The sequence below is a fragment of the Macrosteles quadrilineatus genome, unplaced genomic scaffold, assembly GCF_028750875.1.
Source record: "Macrosteles quadrilineatus isolate MER2022 unplaced genomic scaffold, UCM_ALF_1.0 Scaffold_44__1_contigs__length_1017569, whole genome shotgun sequence".
Taxonomy (NCBI): Eukaryota; Metazoa; Arthropoda; class Insecta; order Hemiptera; family Cicadellidae; genus Macrosteles; species Macrosteles quadrilineatus.
In genome coordinates, this window is record NW_026542637.1 from 562,668 (window position 1) to 587,502 (window position 24,835).

At 34.4% G+C, this 24,835-nt stretch overlaps 1 protein-coding gene across 1 annotated transcript in view; it reads left to right on the forward strand.

Moving 5' to 3' along the window:
* The first annotated feature begins 971 nt into the window (after window positions 1–971).
* LOC129005915 (two pore potassium channel protein sup-9-like) overlaps window positions 972–24,835 on the forward strand; it is a 264,861-nt gene continuing 240,997 nt past the window's right edge. Inside the window, exon 1 of the mRNA XM_054434954.1 lies at window positions 972–1,101. The gene's annotated coding sequence lies outside the window, so the exon portion shown is untranslated. The remainder of the gene's footprint in view (window positions 1,102–24,835) is intronic.

Consider the following 24,835-nt stretch of genomic DNA (forward strand, 5'->3'; position numbering starts at 1 on the left):
ACTAATAGTGAACATTATACTACTTTTTACACATTACACATATAAAATAGTCCGACTAATAACTAATATGACTCAAACCTTAAACTATTAACAAAACTAGACATTCCATCTCCATGTTACCATAATGTTAAACATCTATCCTTATATTGACAGATCTACACCTAAACATATCGGTTTGCTCCAGTTAAAATATTAAAACAATTTATTTAAATAAAACAACTTGTTTAGAAATTATTAAAAAGTCAACAGAACCATCAGCTATATAATATTACATCATGATTATGTCCACTCTCAGTTATAGCATTACACGTGCCGTTCATAATGAAACCCCATTCCCACACTTAGGTCACATAACCATCAACATGTTCCACTTCTACTCTATAATTATACACCCATCACAACACCATCAAAATGCGCCGCTTCTACTCTATAATCACACGCTCATCACAACATCCCATCCCTAGCTATTATAATAATAACATACTACCTTCTGATTATACCTCACCCAACCCACACCTACCGTTCCGGACCGCCGCGCCACGCGCCTCTACACTCACCTATACATCTTAACTCCTTGACTCCTCATACTGCCCATCTAACATGCTAAAATAATATATTTGCACGCGCTGTTTTTAAACGCCCAGTTCCCCTCTACTCGTAATACTGTTAGTAGTCATATCCAGCATTTGTGAGCTGTACTTTAATAAATTTATATTTTTGCTCAAACCCTGCTGCACGGATAAGGTTACAATTTTTCGTATAATTTTTCCACGTGTCTCTCAATACTAAAATTCTTAAATCGACGAATAAAATACAACGCCACAAACGGTCTCGCCGTGGCCACATCCACGAAACACTTAAGCTTGTCAAAATACAGATCATAACACTGACACAGGGGGTGGCGGGTGGCGGAGGTGGCGCTGCGGTGGCGAGCCCTGGCAACGTCTCAGTGCCCCGTCGTGGCTACTGTAGGAAGTGGCGCTTGTGAAGTGGCCAAGTGTCTAGTGAAGTGTCGGTGAGGTGAAGTGGCCAACTGTGACTGAAGTGACACCGTCATCACCACTGGCTACGTATAGATAGACCGGCCGTGGCGAGTTGTCGGTGAGTAGACGAGCAGAGTACCAGCAGACGTAGCGGCTATGAGCGGTAGCGCTGCGACGATCGATACCGTGCTGGAACCATATGTGGTGCCTTCGCGCCGTCGAGCCGCCGGTACCGACACTGGCTAACCGAGGAACCGTAGACATCGGTAAAGAAAATCGGACTGAAAACACTCCCTTGAGGTGTCCCCTCTTCGACGAGTCCGGAAAGGTTAAAGGGTCCAACAGTGTGAAAATTGTACGTCCTTAATCTAGTAGGCCTACGGTATACCCTTGTTAATCCGGACTAATTGGGGATTAAAATCGTCCGGATTGACTTAAAACACACAGTTGATGGGTGACCTTTACGACGAGGCCAGCAGAGGGTTATAAATCAGATAATTGTATTGACAATGTTTTACGTCTGTATGCCTACAAGCTACATCAGCAAACCCTCATATCGGACTAATTGGGGTCCAAGTTATCCAGATTACTCAAAATCCCCATTGAAAGAAAGGAACCTGATATTAAGAAATTTAGCTGTATTTTAGGATTTTTGAGCACCCTTAATACATAAAGGAATATCTTTGGACTACAATCTGTTTAAATACAATATTTTTAATTTAAAATACACAAAAAAACTGTTAATTACTGAAGCAATCGTGGAAAATCAGCTTAATTTATAGTGGAACATACCTAGCTTAGCTTTACGACATGTTAACAGTCATTTGGCTGTCCGGATTAAGCAAAGTTCGTATTAATTTAGTCAGGATTAATGATGTTTTACATTATTAAGAGATTGGGTAAGTAATGAACCTGGCAGATTATTTCGAAACCTTTCATTAGCCGTTGATTAGATTGAAGTTTTGGAAGAGTCCATTTAAGAAGTTACTCATTTCATGTTGAACATACGAGATTCAAGACTTAAACCTATAAGATATATTTTTAAATTTGGATATTCTTAATCTTGTTAATGCACTTAAATCTACCAATATAAATTTAAATAAGTCGTTGAATACCACTGTAAAATAGTTTCTATGAGCTCTTTTCAATGTGTTAATTGTTCTATGAATTCTATAGAGTTAAAAATATGCAGCTTTTTAAGTTAAGCTTTGAAATTTCACTAAGTGGGTCAAAATGACCTCAATATGTTGAAAGAAACGTGTTCCTTAGAGATATGACCCCGGATTGAGGCGCATGCGTCAGTACACACACACGCACACAGTGAAAAATGCTGGTTTCACGTAGATCGCTTTTCAATTCCAAAGCAGTATGGATCCAATCGCTGATTGAAAAAAAAAATTGGGAATCCACACAATCTTCATTGTACTTAATACGATTATGGATTGCTTCCCTGTAACTATCCCTTTTACGCTCGTCCTACGTTGCAGATCCTTTATATATGCAATTTAAAAGCTTATAATTTTGAATAAGGACGAATCGTTTCTAAAAGGGTAATTTCATTTATGACGCCTTCTGGTGCTTGATTTATTTCTAGGGATCACTTTCAAAGATTCAGTAATCCTAACCAACTTTCTTTATAGCGGTTTAAATAGTGATGATCCTTCAGGTGAATGTCGACCACAGTCAGATAGATTATGAGATACGAAACTGTCCATGAAATAGCATAGGTTACGTTTAGTGATTGTAACCTAATTGAGGTAGGCAAATCACTAATTTTGGTATAGTAATACAATCAACTAATTTAATTTGACGTATATTAGTAGTTTTATTCACGTTATTGCTATCATAAAACATCATAATCTTTGAAAGGGGAAAGGATGTTGCATTACTCTTTTGCCTGGAAAACAAGTTTAAAACTCTAATAAAATGCTCAATCTGCACACAGGTTCTATCGTAAAAAAAATCTCAGCATTTTTCACTTTAAAAAAATGTTGTAACCAATGTTTGGTTATGATTGGATAGGTTACCAATTGAATTAAGAAATACTAGTAATATAGATACGTAATTTGTAGTTATTCAGGGACACATGGTACAAGTAGTAGGTTAGTATTTTCATGATATAAATTAGTCTAATGTGGACTTTCAATTTATATTTCCTTGATCTTCCCTATCACCCATTTTTATTTAGTTTCGTTGAAATTGTGCACTGCAAATACCTCACCCTATTGTAAAATCCATAGTGTGTTTTTATGCTTATGTTTTATGCTTGTTAAGTGTTAGGTTATGTGTGAGTTAGATCAGCACAATCTGTCGTTGGCTCACATTAACTACGACGATTTTAGTAAAAAAGCTGGCTGAAAATTAATTCTTTTTGTCTATGATTTAACATACGAATGGAATGTCTAGTCAAAGGTTTGAGTAAGGTGAATACGACTACAGCCCCCCCCCCTTATAGTAGGATTACTTTTAAAGAGGATTTTTGAATATACAGTAATATCAGAGGACAAACAAAAAGTTCATGGAAGGATCGTTCCATTTAGTTAAAGGTAGGTTTAAATTTGGCGAAAAATAAGTACACAGTTCACAGTTGAAAACATAACTCAGTATACACAATAACTACTTACTAGGTTTACTTACTAGGCAGACCCCCTCCCCCCCCGTTTAAACACCTACAGCTGATCCATAAGGATTTCAAATCCATATTGAGCATGGTTTAATGGTTTAGTCTACGATTTTACGTGAATATAACGTGTTTCTGTGAGCTTACTGTATGCTGTCCTCAACACACTAAAATAATTAAATAAAGATAATATCTTTAAAACACTAAGTGTACAATATAACGGTACACTAATACTTTTCCGAAAACGTTTTGAAGAACCTAAATTCTACATATCTAAAGTTTGGGGGTTTTAAAAATAAGAATTCGGAAAAGTGTGAAAAAATCAATCACAAATAAGAGCGCTTGTGATCCAAATGTATGACTGTGATTACGTATAAACTAAACTGAGGTTAAACATACCCTCTCATACATTTATCAGCTGAATACATACATTTATCAAGCAGATGAAGACATTTTTATAATTACTGCTGTCCGTCGAATGTAGAAAACATTTTGTTGGTTTATATAATATAATAAACAAACATTAAAACTAGACTTAAACTGAATATGAAAGGCCCCAAACTAACCTCTTGTATTGTATGACACGAATTGTAAGATTTAGGCCTATTATAACATAAGAAAAATTTAGTAGGTAAATGCAATTAAGCGTCTCTGTTATATTGGTACACAACATAATACGATGCAGGCTAACAATACGATGCACGCACTAAATAATACTCAGATAATAATACTTAGATGATTCTAACGACAAGCGGAAATAATGTTATCACACCTGCGTTTCGTAGTTGGCTGCTCGTCATGTGAAGAGTCAAGTCCAGACTTATCTTGCATTGTATTTAAACTAAACTATCTTCTGTTTTAATTTAAATTTACTTTACTTAAATCACCAACATTATATTCAGTAGTCTAAAAAAATCATATAATTGCAATATGAAAAGAAGTCTACTGACACTGTTCAAATTTATTGGTTTAGTTTAAGCTACTACTATAAAATTTGTCTTCCGAGTAGGTTGGCTATACATATTAAATTTACACAATAATATTAGTAGATTATTCATTTTACATTTCAATCAAGCTAATTTCAGTTAATCAGTCAACTATACGTTTTAAGAGTATGAGTATTTAAAAAATGTTAGATTTCCCTGGCTATGTACGCGTTTTTTGTGTCAGTTTTATTATGTGTACTCGTTATTGTAGTTACATTTTCGCTTATTTCAGAGCTATACAGGGTGCTTCAGAATTCGTACCGGATATTTTAGGGTACGAAACATATCTAAATATCAATGCTGTTTATTCAATGTAGTCAGATCCTCTAACTTTTTACACTCACCTTTAAAGTGTACACTCAGGGTAAAAGGATAGAGGAACTGACTACATTGAATAAATAATAACATTTTCAGGCAACAATAAAATTAGCTGATTAGTTTATAAACAAGTACTGTACGTCGACTTTCGCCACAGCTGATAGGTTTGGGTATTTTTGTGAATTTTAAAGACGGTAAAAAGGTGTGCAATTCTTAAGCCATACTAATGATAGATAATTGATAAAAAAGACCCTTTTGGCGATATGTTATATTTTATTATTGTTTGAAATAATGTGGAAGAAATACATTTTGGATATTTATAACAGACCTACAAAGGACCAGAAACATAAATTGAAAACGAGGGTTTATGGTATTTTACTGGTGATTTCCGCATGCATTTATAATTTTTTATATGTTCATGGATCTAATAATTCTTTGATAAAAGGTTAGTTAAGGTAAATAAAAAATACCGTACTAGTATAATGTAATCTGATGAAAAGTAAAACTGTAAATAACCTTAAAAGGTCTAAATAATACAAGTTACAATTTTACCTAATAATTAATAATACATCACTTTTCAGCTACGTATAAAAACTGTTTAACTGAAATAAAAAAGCATAAACCTCATGTTTTGGGTCTATGCCCAAATAGCCGTACTATTCTTATAACATTTAAATCATTTTTTTCCCGAAATAATCAAACTCATTTGAGCTGTAGAGAGCTCTACAGAAGAACCGGCAAGTTATCTAACCTGTACTATGTTGATTCATATTGTTATTTAAAGACACAACTCGTCCTATTTACATGAGACAACTCAAACGGTCTAAGAACGGAGAACATAATTTGAAAACTATTTCATTGGAATGAATTTAAGAAAAGAAATAAATAAAGTGCCAAGTCACGGCGAACGAAGCAGTTTTCTAACAATCAAGAAATCGACTCCTCAGCTCTTTCTGTACTATTGCAGATATTTTGTAGCGCTCGCCTAGTTCAGTATGGTCGTTATACGGACGTTGGTCTTTGGTCAGATGTCGTTAGCTACGAATTGGCTGGTAGTTACTGCTCTAGGCCTATGCAAGTTATGTTCTGCTTTATTTATAGCGTCTGGGTCAGTTGGGGCCGATGAGAAGAGGTTTTTAGTTTATATTTCAACAAATCCATTTATTATGTTTGGACTGCTTTCGTATTTGTATGCCATAATATAAAGCGTAAACAATTTATATGTGGAAACTTAAAATATTTGGAGGGTATCGGTTTGATTCCCCCATTTTCCATTTTTGACCCAATTAACATAAATATTTTCAAAATACAAATAAAACCTATATATAGGACCAATAACCTTTATTTTGGTACAATTTGCGTGTAATTCGGTCCAGTAGTATGGTTAGGCTTTAAATGTTGGCCCATTTCAAATATCCATAAGAAAGACTATTTTTATATCTATCACTAGAGGTCACCCCATGGTCAAAAATATGCAATGTACAGACTTCTCTATTTTCACCCCACATTGTAAATAAAACATGTGATTGGAATTTGTTTTGATTTTCTGAATATATTTTGTTGTTACTGTATTTCGTCACCAGCATGGCAACCCACAAGACCCATGGTAATTTTTTTAATTTCAAATTCATTTTTCGTGTTTATTTTCTGCCTATTTTGATTTATAAAGGAATTCTGCACATCTACAGTTAAATATCTTTCATTTGGTACCAACCGCGTGTAATTCGGTCCAGTAGTATGGTCAGGCTAGCTGTCATAAGTTTCGCAAAAGTTTTTTAGAATATAAGATAAAGTTGCTTTACTTTACTAATGACATTTACTTGTAGTGATAGTTACTTTACCAACTCTTTGCAGCCTAATTTGCTAAATCCCGTTATATATAAAAACCTTTTATACAACCTGTTTTGGAAACCTTTTCAGTATAAACTAAAACCATATTAAACCCAAATACAAGTCTATCAATGCTACTTAAAAGAAATTTAACCGAAGGAGCTAACCTAAGAATTTAGCACTAAGCTTATGCCTCATTGCCGCAGTTTCAGCATATGATATCACCATTTATGAGTGAGATTAGCATTCAAACGCTCGTGTCGCACTGACCTTTCCAAAGTTCGAAACAATCTGAAACAGCTGGACGTGTCATGTGCATTTGAAATCATGTATGATAAATATTTAGCAACAATTATTGCAGGAGAGAGTTTGAGAGATGTAGTAACATGTTAACACAAACACTCAACGTTCAAGAGCCTCCCCCCCTCCAACAGAAGCCTTGGATAATACAAATATTTTATGAATCGTTGTTATTTCACAGCGTTTAAACTATTCTCACCTTGGGGTTTAACAATCAATATACCAATGGTAGATATATCAACCATTAGGATGTATTGGAATTTTATGGCTTCTGAGTTTTTCTATATTATATCATAGACAAAAAGAAATAAAAGGCAAAGCCCTCACTGGCTGACTTACTCACTCACTCACTCACTCACTCATCACTAATTCTCCCACTTCCCATTTACCTAGGAGGCTGAAATTTGGTACACTGATTCTTTAGGCATTAAATAGGAAAACTAAGTTGTTTTTATTCTGATCGGACTCTCGGGCTTCGCCCCAGTGGCTCTGGAATTCCCCATGTTAACCTTATGAGTACTCATATTAAAATGGAATTAATGCATCTTAAATTAACAGCTGTTTCAATTAAAGAAGTTGGTTCTGTTCTATGACGTTCAATAGCATTACAGTTACAAGGATTACCAACAGGGTGCAGCACTATTTTTTTTAAATTTATGACAACAGCTAATTTGCAACCAAAAGGTGAGTGAGCGTAGCGAACGATCTTCAACCTGGAGGCGATTTAGCGTAGCGAACGAGCTCACTTGTGAAGTAAAACGGGGCAAAGCCCGAGAGTACAGCTAGTATTTGATAAAGCTGGCAACAGTATATTACCTTACAAACTCATGAGAGCATTTCTCGTCTCGTATTTGATAGGTTGGCGAGTCGATCCTGAGAAAAGTGTACGGTTTGAAAGTGGATCCAGTTTACCTTTTGAATTGGGCTTGCAATAAATGGTCCTGGACTCAATTTCACACTTTCACCAATTTTTACTTTTTTGTTTAAATCACCCAGTTGCATCACTATTTGTATCGGTAACTAGCTGTACCCGCGGGCTTTGCCCTGTTTTACTTCATAAGTGAGCTCGTTCGCATGGCTCAATCACGTCCTGGTTGAAGTTCGTTCGCTACACTCACTCTGGAGCTCGTTCGCTGCGCTCACTTGCCTTCAGGTTAGCTCGTTCGCTACGCTAACTCACCTCCAGGTTGAAGTTCGTTCGCTACGCTCACTCAGCTGTACCCGCGGGCTTTGCCCCGTTTTACTTCATAAGCGAGCTCGTTCGCATGGCTCAATCACGTCCTGGTTGAAGTTCGTTCGCTACGCACACTCACCTTTAGGTTGGAGCTCGTTCGCTGCGCTCACTTGCCTTTAGGTTAGCTCGTTCGCTACGCTAACTCGCCTCCAGGTTGAAGTTCGTTCGCTACGCTCACTCACCTTTTGGTTGCAAATTAGCTGTTGTCATAAATAAAAAAATAATAGTGCTGCACCTTCTTGGTAATCCTTGTGTAAATTTTTAATGCTTTTGCATATCATAGAACCATAGATAAAACATACTCCGTGTTGGTTATAGCCCAAGCAAATTACGAAAAATAGAGGAACAAATCTATGTATTCCCAATTTTTTAAAAATGTGTCGGGGAGGGTCCCCTAATGAATATGTGATATGTAAGAATAAAATCACCCTGCCACTCTCTGGTGGTGGGAGGTGTAAATGCCCAAATTGGCGGTTTTTTGCTTATAACTTGAAAACGGCGTGTCGTAGCTTAAGTTGTTCAATGTAAAAGTTAAAGCTTATTAATTTTGCTACAACTTTGATTATATACATTATTAGTGAAAGACGCATAGTTTCATTGCTGTTAATTATGTTGTAATATCAACATAAGTAGTCTAAATAAAAAAAATTAACAACGCGTTTATGAAAATATACAAATAGCACTGATAAAACATACTTCTTTATAGATCATTCTTAGAATAGCTGAAGACAATTTTAAGGTTGGTTTGGTCAGGTTTGTCTGGATGGCATAACATTTGTTTACTGTTTCTCATTATTTAACCAACTTCCACAATATTTTAATCGAAGACAATAATTATAAAATATTGCTTGCACTGTGGCATTATAACCAAGTAATAAGGTGCAAATTGTAAAATCAACCATAACATACAAACAATGTAAAATAGAAACAATTGGTTAACAAATTCTTCAAATCTTATAATAGGAGAAGTTTAGGCGTAACTTGCAACATTAATAATCTGACTGTTATGATGTTTGAGCGCTATTTTACAGTATATTTCAATGACTTTTGCTTTATCACAGTTTTTTTTATAGGCTACAATAAAAGTATTTCTTTGTAAAAAGAGAAAAGTTTAATTTTGTTAAAATAGGATAAATAAGAAGAAACAACAGTAGCCGACCGAAGGGAACTGACATTAAAATTGTCCCCAGCTGATCTGCAAGGATTATAAAGATACAGGGTGTTTATTAACGCAACTCATATTAAAATTACCGTAAGACATATTTTAACGACAAAACAAGCTCACATGCAGGTAACCCTGTTGCCAATTAGATTGTAGCACAGTTATATATGCGTTTAGGTGTTATTTTATTTGTGAATAAGACTCAACATGGTTTTTGCAAGCTCAAAGAGTATTTGTTTTTGCATTAAAAGTAAAACATTGGTTATATGCCAAGAAAGGTTTAACTTAAGATTCTGGATATTATATAATATACTTAAAAATAAACTACTCATAGAATTGTCAAAATATAAGGAACCCGACCTGAAGAAACCCAAAGAACGTAGATCTAAAATAAATCGTTGAGTCTCATTTACAACAAATTATCAATAACACCCAAGCCTCAGATAGACATCTGTGCAACAATACATATCAGCTGATCAGAAGTAAGGAAAACAGGAATACCAATACGAGATGGTTTTGCCGTTAAAGAGTGTCTCACAATTATTTGGGTTGCGTAAAGAACACCTGTACAAGAATAATATTTAATCTCCGTTATTATCAAGGCATACGATAGCGCAATAAATAAATTATTTTATTTACAAAATTTTGGTATTTTAAGTATTGAAAATCTTATAATGGTACGCTGAATAGACAGAAAAGGGATTTTCTGAGTGAGGGTAATTCAAACCAAAGTTTTCACAGTTTTACTTAATTTAAGAAGACTGTTGACCGTAAGAACAAGAGTGGGGGGTTGAGGGGGTGGGCGGTTCACGTTTAGCCCGTAAACAACAATGCCCCATCCTGTCGCATAGATCAATATTATATATGCTGCAATGTAGTTGGTATTCGGCTCACACGATCTGTTAGACGAAAGTCAAATATTAACAAGATTGAACCCAAATGTCGTGTGTCCTAATCCAGCTCAACGCCTCCAACTTATCTAGGTTTATTAATGATAAAAATACATGGTTTGTATTACAAATAAGAATATATAACAGTATGTTTGGTAAAAGCGTAATTTTGATTTTTTCTACCCAAGATTTTAAAATCGTTTAACTGGAAGTTAGGTAAGGTTTGGTGAATGGTCAGGTTAGGTTAGGTATTTAAAAGTGGGTGAATGTAATGTGAAATGAATTTAACATAGGAAAATAATAATTAACGAGGATTTTTTCAAATACTAGGGGGTTTAATTTTCTCTAAACTACGTAGATTTGATATCAACATCACGCACAAGTAGGGTGGTCTGGCTAGGGTAGGTGTTTTATCCCCAACACTTCCATAGCTAAACGTGGGCAATTTCTCCTGGTAAACGATCTATTTCTCGTTGTTGATGAGTTTTAAATATGCTGGTATAGACTTTATATGTAGTTATGTCAAGTTAGTTATTTAAGCAGGATGTTGTCTCTTCCATAACTTATTATCCTCCTCATATAGGCAAATCATGCATGTAAACCAGTAAAGCAATAAAGCATTCTTATTCTTATTGTGGGTTGTTAATAGTTGAGTCTCCTACGTTCGTAGAATTCTAATAAATCCATTTGTGGTGAAATTGACTCGATACATGAATGTATGTGAGGGGGTTTTCTGCAATTATATCCCAAACTTACCTATTTGATATGTTCAAGTTAAATAATTGAAAACAAGTTGGGTAAAAATAGGCTTGGTTAGGATAGTATTCTCATAAAATATAACTGCATTTTTCTTCAAATTTTCTTGTGGTGATCCCGGTGTAAAGCAGGAATAATCACATATAAAGGGATGTTTAGATTTACTGTGCGTTTAGATTTAAATGCGCCAAATATCCACCCTTAATTCAGATTTCTCCCTGCAGCTCAGTTTGGCAAATCACACGCTTAGTCAATTGAAATAAACGAAACCAGAACTGCCTCTTTCCTTTTTTCATTTGATTAACTCTCTCATTCCCGAATATTTTTAGTAACTTTAAAATCGTCTGAGGATTTATTCATGCGTGCAGAAAAGTATTTAAAATTTAAAGTTTTTAAATCCTATCTTTACATCTATAATCGTGAAATTGACTCAAGTTTGCATCTGTAAAAATTACGGTTCAAAAGTTATGGTCAAATATGTTATTTTCCCATTAAAAACCCCATAAAATAACAAAAAATGGGATTTTAGAAAAAATCAGGTTTTGATTTAACATAGTATGTTATAGTCCTTACAATTTTAATAGTTTTTTATTTTTTAAATTTTTTATTTTTATGGGGATTTTCCCATAAAACCCCATAAAATAACGGAAAAATCCGATTTTCCCAAAAATGGCCCAAAAGATTTTGATAAAAATTTAGTATGTTATAGTCCTTTATATTCTGAACAAAATGTTATAAATCCCATTTCTGTAAAAATTACGGTTCAAAATTATTGTAAATTATGTCATTTTCCCATAAAACCCCCATAAAATAACAGAAAAATCGGATTTTCCCAAAAATGGCCCGAACGATTTTGATAAAAATTTAGCATGTTATAGTCCTTTAAATTCTGAACAAAATTGTACAAATTCTATTTGCGTATATTTACTCTCACCACTTACACATGATAAAGGTTGTTGACAAACTTATGGGAGAAAGTATGTGTCAGAATGCTGATACCATTTATTTTTATGATAGTATGCTTCAGCTAATTCAATAATGCATAGATGATATTACATGTTTTACCTTAGAATCCGATAGATTTTGGTCAAATGCATCTCACTTTTCCAAGCAGGGAAACCCGTCCAGTTTTGGAAATATCCGAACATATCTGATTAAAAAAATTCCAATTGATGGGTTATATTAGTGTGTTTCGTTTGGCCGTTGATTTTTAAGTTTCATTGGTGTGTAACGTTGCTGCTAATCCAGCGTCTTATAGACAAAGATAAAAGTTATATTTAGCTCTAAATGGTGATCTGTGTTATAAACACAAATGTACTTAAAACCACATAAACGTGATGGGAGGAATATCCGATTTATCAGCGCGGTAATCTGTGTGTTAGCTGTTAGGACAGCAATGATTGGTTATCAACGAAGCCAACGTTGTTATTGATCGTCCGATGGCGAACTCATAATCGCAACCCGATAATCGAATGTTTCACGATTTCAGTTTAATTATAATTTGGCAAACTTTATACGTCAACGTGTTTAAATGTCTATTTACATAAACCAACACAAAGTATACTTCTCCATTGTAGATTTTGAAACTAGTTTTTCGTGTATAGTTCATGTCCGGTGACACTGATCGCTAGTGTCGATGAAATTTTTTCTATCATTTTAAGGTTAATTTCATGATTTGTGCTTGGTTGTATAATTAGGGGACGAGTTATCGTTGATTGGATAGTTTTATTTGGTTAAACGAGATGCTGCTAAAATAACTGAAATAAAAAATCTATTAAGTGAATATGTTTTATCTAGGTAGGCTTTTTATCAGATGAATAATGTATTTAAGGTTAAATCACTAAATTTGGACGAGTAGACATTTTATATGGGCCAAAAAGATCTATTTTCAGTTTGGTTTGGTAAAACTTTTGACGTATTATAAATAAACAGTTGCTGTATAGAAACCTTTTTATATGTTCTACATCTCAATATGCCAGACTCTAGCCCGGAACCGTTAACACTTTACTTTAGACTAGGCCTAGAAGTACGCGGAATTACCTCACATTTCACATAGCTGATCGGCGATTTGAACCCGGATCCTTGGGGACACGAGGACGTTGAGAGTGAGGATTTGGGTTAGAGGCTTCAAGATCGAGCCAATTGGAGGCGAATCGTATCGGAAGCCGAAGGCCAGCAAGGCCTGTAGAGCTGCGGAAGTAAGAGCCTTGGAAATGAAGTCTCTCACTCTCACTTCACCAGCTTGCCCTTCTCCTAAAGCAACACAAAGTTAACGTAAGCACGATAAGTCACTGTTCCCTCGTAATATGGATACTCTAAATCATAAACAAACTATTATTTTTGTTACCGAAACACAATATTGAAAAACTAGTTGATACAAGTACAAAGCCGCAAGTTTAATAGGCCAATTAAATTATTCACAGTGTAAAACAACGCCCGGACGCTCTTGCTTCAAACTCTATTTCAAACTTCCTTCAGCTCCACCGTGGTCCTTTTTCTCATCACTACACCACACGTGGTACAAAGCACTAGCTATGAAGGCCAGCCCGAACACTCCCAGCACTGTAGACCCGAGACCACGGGACGGGGGTGGACAACTCTTACCATTACCTTTACCCAGCTGCGACTGTAGTTGCTTAAAAGTCTTCTGGTTCTCACAAGCCATCTCCTTGTAAGCTCGCTGCATCTCTTCCAATTCTTGCAAACACTGCTTGGACCTATCAGTCACTGTGGTTGTTGGGCACTTATCTGATTGCTTAGGTTTACAATGTCCCCCCTTGTTTTCTGTTTTGGGTTTACAATGTTCCCCCTTGTTTTCTGTTTTGGGTTTACAAGGATCCCCCGAGTTCTTCTTCCTCGGTGGACAACATTGCTGCTTTGTTGTGCAACTCGTGGTGCGGAAGGCTCGTACAGATTGTTTGAGTAGAGTCGGCATTATTCTTGATTTTAACATGTTGACGGATTGGATTACTGAGAATTTATAGTATTTGTAGAAATTTTAGGGTGTAGTTTCCATAGCAATATGAAAAGCATTAAGAATCATAATTCATTTACCCTGTTGGTTTTCCCAACTATTATTTTTTACTAGATCAACTGTTGCTCGAATTCGAGCAATTGTCCAATACATAATTTCCAAGTCAGTTATTGAAACCTGAGACGGCTAAGGCCAGGGATGGGTAGGCGGGTGAGTGCAGTAATAAAACCAATTTATGGAACATTATATGGGACGGATGGCCAAGAAGGGACATTAGAGATGAAGCTAAACTCGGTAATGTGGACTACATCTCGACCGATGATATAGGTACATCGGCGCCGTGACGTCACGTCTACGTCATCTTGAGTACCATTGACTTGGGATATAGCTCGTATACTATCCTGTTGCAATATCTAAAGACCCTTTTCCTTCGTCTTTTACTTTGGAAAAGTTCAACATGTAGTGTTTTGATTTCGTATATTGTCACACATGGATAAGGTTAGCGTTCTAAATGCGTGTACAGAATTTGATGGTCTTTCAAGTAACGCTTTTCGTCATTTTAACTGAGAATGAATGTGGCGAAACTAGTTACCACCGCAACCATATTGGTTTTTATAACACCGATATTGACACTAATTTATAGTGGTGTGATATTTGAAATGTGAGCCATAGCGTATTTGTCCACAATACATAAATGGCTCTGGCTATTCCATGTTGTTTAATTAGTTGAGACACTTGGCCGACCGCGCAGTGAAAAATTATAAATACATCAAAACAAATAATTTATCACAGGAAAGGTTTTAACAATGTTTTTATTGTAGGTGTTAGCCTCCGGATTACCAATATTAAAAAAGGTTCAAATACCTGCTATATTGTCATATTGTTTAAACGAAATAATAAATGGACATTTAAACACGAAACATACACGAATACGAGACATTTGGTAACTGATCAGTTATGAAAACAGACTACGCTAACCCATCGGAGTTGAAGTTCAGAAAATGAGTCTGGACTTCGACAAATTAGCGTCTTATATTCGTGTTTGTGTCGTTTTTAAATGTCTATTTATTATGTTCGTGTAAACAATATGAAGTTCTTCGTATGAAGAAAGAAAACCGTCCTTGTACAGCTAACGATGACATAGGCACCGAAACTAGTTGTGTTTACAACATCGTTAAATTGCTTAATAGAAGGTATTTGAACCGTTTTTAATTTTAAAAATGTACTGAATTTTATTCTGAAATCGTTTTACTAAGATTGTAAGAATTTGATATTATCTTTGAATCGTATTTATTTCAAGCAACTGTAACAGTGCTACCAAAAGCATACAAGTTAAAGTTAGTTTCTCGCCTACCTTCGTAACAAAAATTGAATTAACTGATAAGACGCTACAGAATACTCGGCAGACTTTAACGTGAACCCGTTTAATATGCTTGGTTCTCCGGGAAAATAAACAAGGACTACATTTCCAATTGTGGTACTTTCCTAAATATTCCTCTATTTCCTAGTTGTATAATGAACATTCTTTGCAAATACTCAAAGTCTTAGTTGTTGTTTGTGACAGTAAACGACTTAGCATTGTCCAGATTTGTTGGCAAGCTCGACATGAATTGCCCTATTTAAGTCCTACATTTGAATTTATATTTACTTTATGTGGTAATACCACAACAATACTAAATGCTATGTAAATTTTATATTACCACATATAAATTGAGTGCATTTATTCTTATGGTTATACACCAGTTCATATAGCATGTTTATCTCGTATTTATCTGATTTTTATGCATATTGTGTAGGCCTTGTACATTTAGTGATATATCTTAAACCTTACTTTGTAACGGGATATAATCCTAAAATGACACGTTTGAGCTGCTAGGGAAGCTACTATAATCAATTAACATAGGATTATACCATAAACTCCACAAAACAGTATGAAATAGCTATTTGTGTAACTAGTGGGCGAAGTTTACGCACGAGCCATATATGAGGGTGGAAAGTTTCTCGAGTGCAGCAAAGGCAGTTTGCACTCACGTTACACATTATAGGGTGATTTGTACTCAGTGTGACAAAATTTTTTGGTGTAAGTACAAAGTAAATGAAGTGTGATGATGCATATCAAATGTTCCAAGTCAAAAAATTAGCTTCCAAAAAAATTATTTTATGTTTTTAAAAAATAACCATGTTTTTAAACTTAATGCAGTGATTTCTCAATTACCTGCATATGGATTTGAGTTGATAATGTCATTTTCGTGTTCTACATTAAATTTTGAACAGGGATAATAGAAAATGACGGAGGATCAGTTGTAAAAACTCTATTGTAAATAGATTCAAAGATAAAAATTAAGATGTTTGATAAAAAAATTTAAAAACAATGTTCTATTGCATTTTTCACACCCTGTATACAAGAAAGTGTCAGACTATGTTAAAAACTGCGCCATTTTATAAGCTTTCCAACCATATGCTACACTATTGAGGTTTATGTCTGCTTATGTACGCTTTAATGGTTTAAAGAGTACAAAGCATGGTGTCTTTAACATTTAAAACATAGAAAGTTGGCATGTATTAAGCAAAAGTTGTATTTTTGTTTCAGCTTGAACAGTAAAAACATTAAAAAAGTTCTCTGTTTTCTGGTATTCAGACCACTAAAACAAACAAAAAAATATCTAAACCTCAATAGTGTAGCATATGGTTGGAAAGCTTATAAAATGGCGCAGTTTTTAACATAGTCTGACACTTTCTTGTATAAAGGGTGTAAAAAATGCAATAGAACATTGTTTTTAAAATTTTTTATCAACCATCTTAATTTTTATCTTTGAATCTATTTACAATGGAGTTTTTACAACTGATCCTCCGTAATTTTCCATTATACTTGTTCAAAATTTAATGTAGAACACGAAAATGACACTATCTACTCAAATACGGGTAATTGAGAAATCGCTGTATTTAGTTTAAAAGCATGGTTAATTTTGAAAAACATCAAATATTTTTTTTGAAAGCTAATTTTGAGACTTGGAACATTTGATATGCATCATCACACTTCATTTACTTTGTACTTACACCAAAAAAATTTGGTCACACTGAGTACAAATCACCCTGTATATTTTCTACAGTAACTATAAAGCATATAAATTCAAACGCTGTGCAAAACGTTTTTAGGTTAGGTTAAATCCAGGTTAAAAACGAAATGGGAAACGCTGCACCAGCAGATCTTAGTAGTAATATCTTTGATTGTTGCCAACTTATTTTCAAGCACACGTATTACGTGCCTAATAATAGCACGATGTTTTGTGTTGTTTGGTTGGAATACTGGTGTACGGCAAAAGTAAGTAGATTCAGCAGTTAGCAATTTTCTGTGCTATAATCAGTGCAAGGAAGGCCACTATGTCAGGTGACTGTAGGAAAATTAAATTTACCACATAGTTGGACAAGCAAGGAAAGTATTAACATTTTATTTGCATTTTATGTGGCAGTGCAGAAGTAAAGCGTTGTAGAATTTTAACAGGGAGAGCACAATATTTATGTTGTTACCGAAATTCCCATAGGGAATAAGCTGTAACCGTAGGTCTCATGTATGGTAAGACTCATTTCCGAGACCAATTTACTAACGAATGAAATCGGAATTTGACTATAGTTTAAATTAAAACAAGGGCTCTTTGGTGGGAAATGCTGTCAATTTGATACTATGTATTTTTAAGATTTTTTATACTATGTAGTCTTGTAATAGTTCACACAGTAAAAGTTTCAAATATATCGAAATGTGTTAAGCATAATTTATTCGATCTGTATTTATTCTAAAGAAAAAAACTAAAGCAACTTCCACTCAACTCTACTATTATTACAACACTTACCCTTTCCAGTGAAGGGGGAACGGGATGCGTCCAACCCTGCGTCCCTTCAAAGGAACCGTTCTACGGTGAAATTATTATATTTTCATACAACGCAACGGCTTGTATATCTTGAGCGACATTTTCTCTTTATTCTATCCAAGCGAACAAGGTACGTTTAGAAAATTTTATAAGATGCTTAAAAGTAATATTATTTTAAAGGTTGTTCAGTACCGTGCCGTTGGATGAAATTTGTTTTTGATATTACTTAAATTCAAACTAGAGTACTCTTAAGAGGTATTATTGAAAAAAAGCTTGAAACAAATTATTACAAAATACAACCCATATAAATAATATAAATCACTATAAACATTCAACCCCTTATGTTCAATTTTTTTGATGTATTTATTAATGTATTTTTCTCATACGAATAATGCAGTATAACCTTATTAGAAAATTGCTTTCTATTTTTATGTACAAACAGGTTTGAATTTTTTATGAAATTATTTCTAAAACTTTTATTTTATTAGTGTTGTGAACTAGTGGGTAGAACTGATGAAAATTATTACTTACAACAACAATATTTACTTAGTTACAGCATTTCATGATATAATATGTTGTAAAACCTTTCGTAATTACTTTGATACATTATTATTGACTTTTTGTGTTATACAGTGTTTAAAGTTGCTATCTATAACTGTGCTATAACGGATCGTACAGATGCAATTCCAATACATTTGTCCGGACTCGCTAGATTAGCGGAACAAATTGACGGTCCTCCACATTCGTTCTGGGATTTGGGAACAAATTGGTTATTTATAGACCGGAATGAATGCCAGAGAAGGTAAATATTTTTTGTCAAGAATTATACAGGGTGGTAAAAAAGTCCCAGGACAGTTAAATATTTAAAAAAATAATGCAGATAGAGCTACAATACTTGGTACAAAGTTACAGGGCATAAAACTCTATTTTAACACATATTCAGTGATCAAATGACTCTTCAAGGGGACGGCCCACAAGGAGTCGGAAGAAAATCTTAAATGAAAGCATAGGTCACAATATGCACATCAAATTAAAGGTCTTTTTTTAGGAGAATACAATGCCGCAAACCGCACTTCGAAAGGTTGATCCTGCGCAAAATGGCAGATGTTAAAAGATTTCTCGAATCGGCCATTTTGAATCCCTGAACGACTGCCATTTTTTACTCAGGCATTCTTTTGAGCTTGAATTTACGGCATCGTAATCTACTAGTGAAGACCTTTAATTTGATGTGCATATCGACCTATGCTTGCGTTAACAATTTTCTTCCGATTCTTAGAGCTGTGCCCCCTGAGGAGTAAGCGTATAAAAGCAAGGTGAATTAAATTAATCTTTGAACAACTATCATTTTGCGCAGGATCAACCTTTTGAAGTGCAGTTACGGCATTGTATTCTCCTAAAAGGAACCTTAAATTTGATGTGCATAGTGACCTATGCTTCCGTTTAAGATTTTCTTCCGACTCCTTGTGGGCCGTCCCCCTGAAGAGTTATTGGATCACTGAATAAGTATTAAAATAGAGTTTTATGCCCTGTGACTTTGTACCAAGTATTGTAACTCTATCTGCATTATTTTTTAAAATATTTAACTGTCCTGGGACTTTTTTGCCACCCTAGTATTGTTGTTGTTGTTGTTGTTGTTGTTTTCCTAGGACGCTAGGCACGAGTCCGGAATTGTTTTTCACATTACTTCAGGCTAGACCTAGGGGTAATGCATGGTAGACCTAGGGCATTATCACGGTGATTTGGCGGGATTTGAACCCGGGACCTCTTGAACCGAAGTCCCGCTCTCTAACCACTAGACCAGCTCGCTCCCCATACTAGCTTTGATTATTAGTCAATTTATACTAGACTATACGATACAATTTTAATAAATTATAAATTATGAGGGAAACAACAAACTTTCTCTTAATTTGAAACAAACATTACTGTATTCCTCCCCAAAAGTCAATTTAATCTGCAAAAAGAATTTTACGGGCGTTTTATTCTTACAATGCTAAAAAAAAGACTCAAATAGATATTAGTTGGATCGTTATCAATATTGAATAGGAATACACTAAAAACATTAAACGCTTAATCACTTTATCGGCTCAATAAGGTAGTAGTGTATAGTATTTTGTATACTGTTTATACAAACGTATTAAGATTTTTACAGAATGCTATCGTCTAATACGAGCTATGTATGTTTGTGGGCATGTAATATATTCTAGATCTTACTACGAGATAATAGCGAGTAATAGCTTATTGTTCTTTTAAATTATTCAAAGTAAATTGATTATATCAAGGAATTTCAAAGACTATTATGCCAAATCCCAATGAAAGAGTAGAAGTTCAATATGAGGAAGTAATATTGCAAAATTGAAAAACAGTTGTCACCAAACATACTGATGCATACCCACTTTGAGTTTCGTGATCAATACGAAAAAATATATTTCGTAGCTAATATGTTTTTAATTATATTTTCATCAGCCATGTTTGAAGAGCATAAACATGAACAACGGTTTTCAATGACTACAAATGAGATAAAGTCTATTCACGTAGCACTTCAAAGTAAGTTTATCTCATTTAGTTTTCTTGCATGTTAGAAATTTCCGGGTTATTACTATTTCACCGATTAAATATTTATGGTATATATTGAAAACATTTTTGTCTTAAATTGTAAAAAGCCGCTTCCAGTTTGCAGCTATCGAAACGCCAATACCATTCGTAGGATAGAACCGGCAAACCTTTCGAGTGTAAGGTGTAAGGTGTAATATTTATAACCACTTAGCTATACAGCTTAATAGGTTTAATTAAATTGGATAGAATTTATCTTTCATGATTAGAATAGCAACTTTGTAATCATTTGTGTATGATTTTTTAGTTAGTAGTGTTGTGTAATCAAGAGAGTTTGCAAAGGATAAAATATTGAAATAAAATACACAAATTAAATCTTAATCCTTAAAAATATAAATTTGTCCCAAAAAATATTTAATATATCTTTTTTACAAGATTAAATTATCAAACCCAAATTTTGAGACTCGTTGCGTAAAGTAGAATATATCTCGTGTTACTACGCAGTTTAAACAGTCTTTGAGATGTGATAATTGAAATCAAACAGAGCCAAACCCACTACTCGATGTTTTGTATGTTTAAGACAGGGAGAGCAACACATTTCACCCCCCACATCCCACATTATTCTGGGCAACCCTCTGTCACCGCCAGAAGGGCAACTCACCAACTTCCCTCACCAACCCACGAGCTCGGCCAAACTTTAATTTATCTAACCTACCTAAAGATTTATTCTAGACTGAATAATAATAAAGTGGCGATGTAAAGATGTATTTCTAACATTAAATGATGAATTTAAAATATGTATATTAGTTTCGAGTCATTAGAAAACGTAAACAGATTATAGATAATAATTTTATGGATTATAAAAATTGTCCTGTAATTAACTGACCTAGGTTGTTTCGAATACTGCATACCATGAATGCATAGATATAAACAATGAAAAGGACTTGAAATCAAGCCTTTCTGTTATTAGCCTATTGCTATTCTCAAATTATAAACTTGTTTGTGAAAGGTTTAATTTAATAAATAAATAAAATTCTCACCAACATGTATACGTCTTACAAAACACGTTACGTTTATTAACCGACTTCCCCACTACCAACAAAAGGAGGAGGTTCTCAATTTGTTTGTGGCGATGTTTTTTTTTTCTATGTATGTTCACCAATTTCTCTGTGATTCTTTTACCGATCAGTGTGGTTCCACCACCAAAATAACCAGGAGAGTTTCTATTTGGTACCTTAAATATTATGTTTAAGTATAATATTTATTTCGGTGAAAAATTCTGAAAACCTTAAATTTTTAACATTTATTTTGTTTACATTTGTGCAGATTGTTTACATTTGTGCAGAGAAGGCAATAAATAATAGTAACATTCCTACAGCTGTTAGTTAAAACCATTTAAATGAAGCTACAGACAATAAATCTTTACATATTACATTCACGCTGAGACAAGAAAACTGCCTTCCAGTTACTTTGAACAACATAGCGTTGACAGAAGTGGACAGCGTTAAGTATTTAGGATTCCACATGGATAAAAGATTAACCTGGAAAACACATATTTGGTGTAAAAGACAACAAATGGACTTGAAGGTTCGTAAACTCAACTGGCTTCTAGGCAAAAAATCAAAGCTTTCGTTGACCAATAAACTAACACTTTACAAAGTTATGATCAAACCTATTTGGACGTGCGGGATACAGCTTTGGGGAACGGCAAGCAAATCCAACTTAGCAATTATTCAAAGATTTCAGTCAAAGGCGCTGCGAAGAATAGTTGATGCTCCGTGGTTTGTCTCGAATCAAACAATCCATGAAGATTTAAAAATACCTACAGTGATTGACGAAATAACGAGAATTAGCAAGAAATATCAAGAAAAACTCGAAACCCACCAGAAAAATTAATTTAGCCGTTAACCTGCTGGACAATAGTGAATTTCCCAACAGACTAAAAATTGTAAAAGTTCTTGGACTCCCATACCGATTTGCATAGTTTTAGTTACATGATATGACTATTTATTTTTCCAAGATCTTTCACTGGGGAGATTCTTGGTCAAGTCATTTACTTATATTATGCCTTTTACTAATTGTTCGCAGTTGTACTGAACAGATTGTAAAATAAAATAAAGTTAAAAAAAAATTCTTCATGAAACAGTTGCTTCATATTGATCAATAAACTATTTCTTGCCATGGAGCCTAAATGAATTACATTGAGAAAAATGCATTTTGTTCTGGTTACTATACAAAATTTATTTTAACGTTTGACCTGATTTGTGTATACAGTAATTCTGTTTTTAGTATTGAATATTCTGACTTACAAAAACATATATGTTTCAGTGAATAGCTGTATGATATTGACAAATAAAGGTGTATTGTGAAAACCAAAGCATTCGTAAAACAGGTCTTAATATAAATCAAATGCAATTATTCCTTACACGACCTAAGAAGTGTGACAGTGCATAATCGTCAATTGTCTTAAAAGTGTTAAATATATTAAATACTAAACATGCATTTGCAGATGTGGAATGTTTATTGGTATTCTCTACCCAGTTACTATATCATATCAACACTATTATGCCTGCTTCGGAAAGTACTAGAAGGAGATGATTTGCAATTTCGACTAGGCCGTATTGATCAAACAAAACCACCTACATGGCTTGTGCCACTTTTAGCTGAACCAATCTTTCATATACATATTTCGTTTGCAGATGTGGAATGTTTATTAATATTCTCTAACCAGTTACTATAACATATCAATACTATTATGCCTGCTTCGGAAAGTCCTAGAGGAAGATGATTTGCAATTTCGACTAGGCTACATCTTGAGCAAACAAAACCCCCTACATGACTTACACCACTTTTAGCTGAACCAATCTTTCATATAATATTTTCCAAAGGTACTATACGAAAGGTACTATGGTGTTAACGACCAATTTTCCACTTTTAAGAGATTTTTTAGTGCTGGGAGCTGAGGAATAGCTTTCATATTGTTCCAAAAGGCTTGAGACGTTACTGTATTTCTTTTTATAATGTAGAAGTACACCGATTGCAGGAAACGATGATATCTGACATTTAAATGTATCTAGAAGACAATTAGTTTCACATTAGGCCTAATGTAATGGACAACTCTTTCTTTCTTAAGGAATATCTAAAGATGTTTATTTCCATAGCCATTTATTATGTAACCAGAACAGGTGACTCAAGCAGTTTTAAAATAATGATTGTTCTGTGGAACTTTTGATTGTTTCAAACAGTTTTGCTTATCAAAAATCCTCAAGTAATTATTATATAAAAAATTATACAGTCACTAAAAATCATGAAATAATTTATTTTTGTCAAAAAATACAACCGACTTCAAACGCTCTAAAAAGAATGAAATAATTTCAATAAAGTAAACTTTTGTATTAGTCAAGCTCACGTATTTCAAGTCGGCGCGGCTCAAACTGCAAATATGATTGTAATTATATATTGTGTGTATATTTTGAAAATCAATAAATTGTAGCTGGATAACATAAATATATAAAAAACATACTGAACTGTTTTGTTTATATATTAAAGGAAATATTTTCTTGTATTTTATTTTCACTTCAGAATAAATGCATTATGAAAATAAAACACACAAATGTTCTATATGAATAGGAAAATAATTTAGTTTGATACTAGTAGTACGCTTATTCTGCGCGTAACGGGATGAGTGAACATGAGCGCAATAATGAAAGAATCCACCTACACCTAGCATACTTACCGGTGTCACTGGTGAACACAATAATGTTATTTGTATGGGCGAATCAACCCATGAGTCGGGGCAAATAATGGTGAGTCGGTGGCTCAGTCGGTAGCGTCACGCGGACTTCGGGCCCAAGGCAGCAATGTCGTGGGTTCGGATCATGGTCACTGCCACTAAATTTTATCAGTACTGTTCACCTTTGTCCTGTACTGGCTCACCCCTTGCTTTGCTGTAAACGATCCACGCACGGGCGCTTAGTCTATGTGGACGGGTAGAGGCAAGGTTAAAAGAGGCCGCCAACCTCTGAAAAAAACCAAATCTTAGTCAACAACAATCCTAACTTCTCGTCCATTAATTAACCAAAGTCATTGGTAATATACGTGATGTATTTCCTGTTCCCTCTCTTCTCATAGCATTTTATTATTGCAGATACATTAATCTAACTGTCAAAGAGTTCCCATCACAAAGAGTAAATCACAAAGAGTTCCCACACTCTGGACTGTTCACCTTGAATACTTCCTTCACCACTTCCTACATCGTGGACCTGTTTCTCTCTCTTCTCATAGCATTTTATTATTGCAGATACATTGATCTAACTGTCACAAAGGGTCCCCACACTCCAGACTCCTCACCTCGACTACTCCCTTC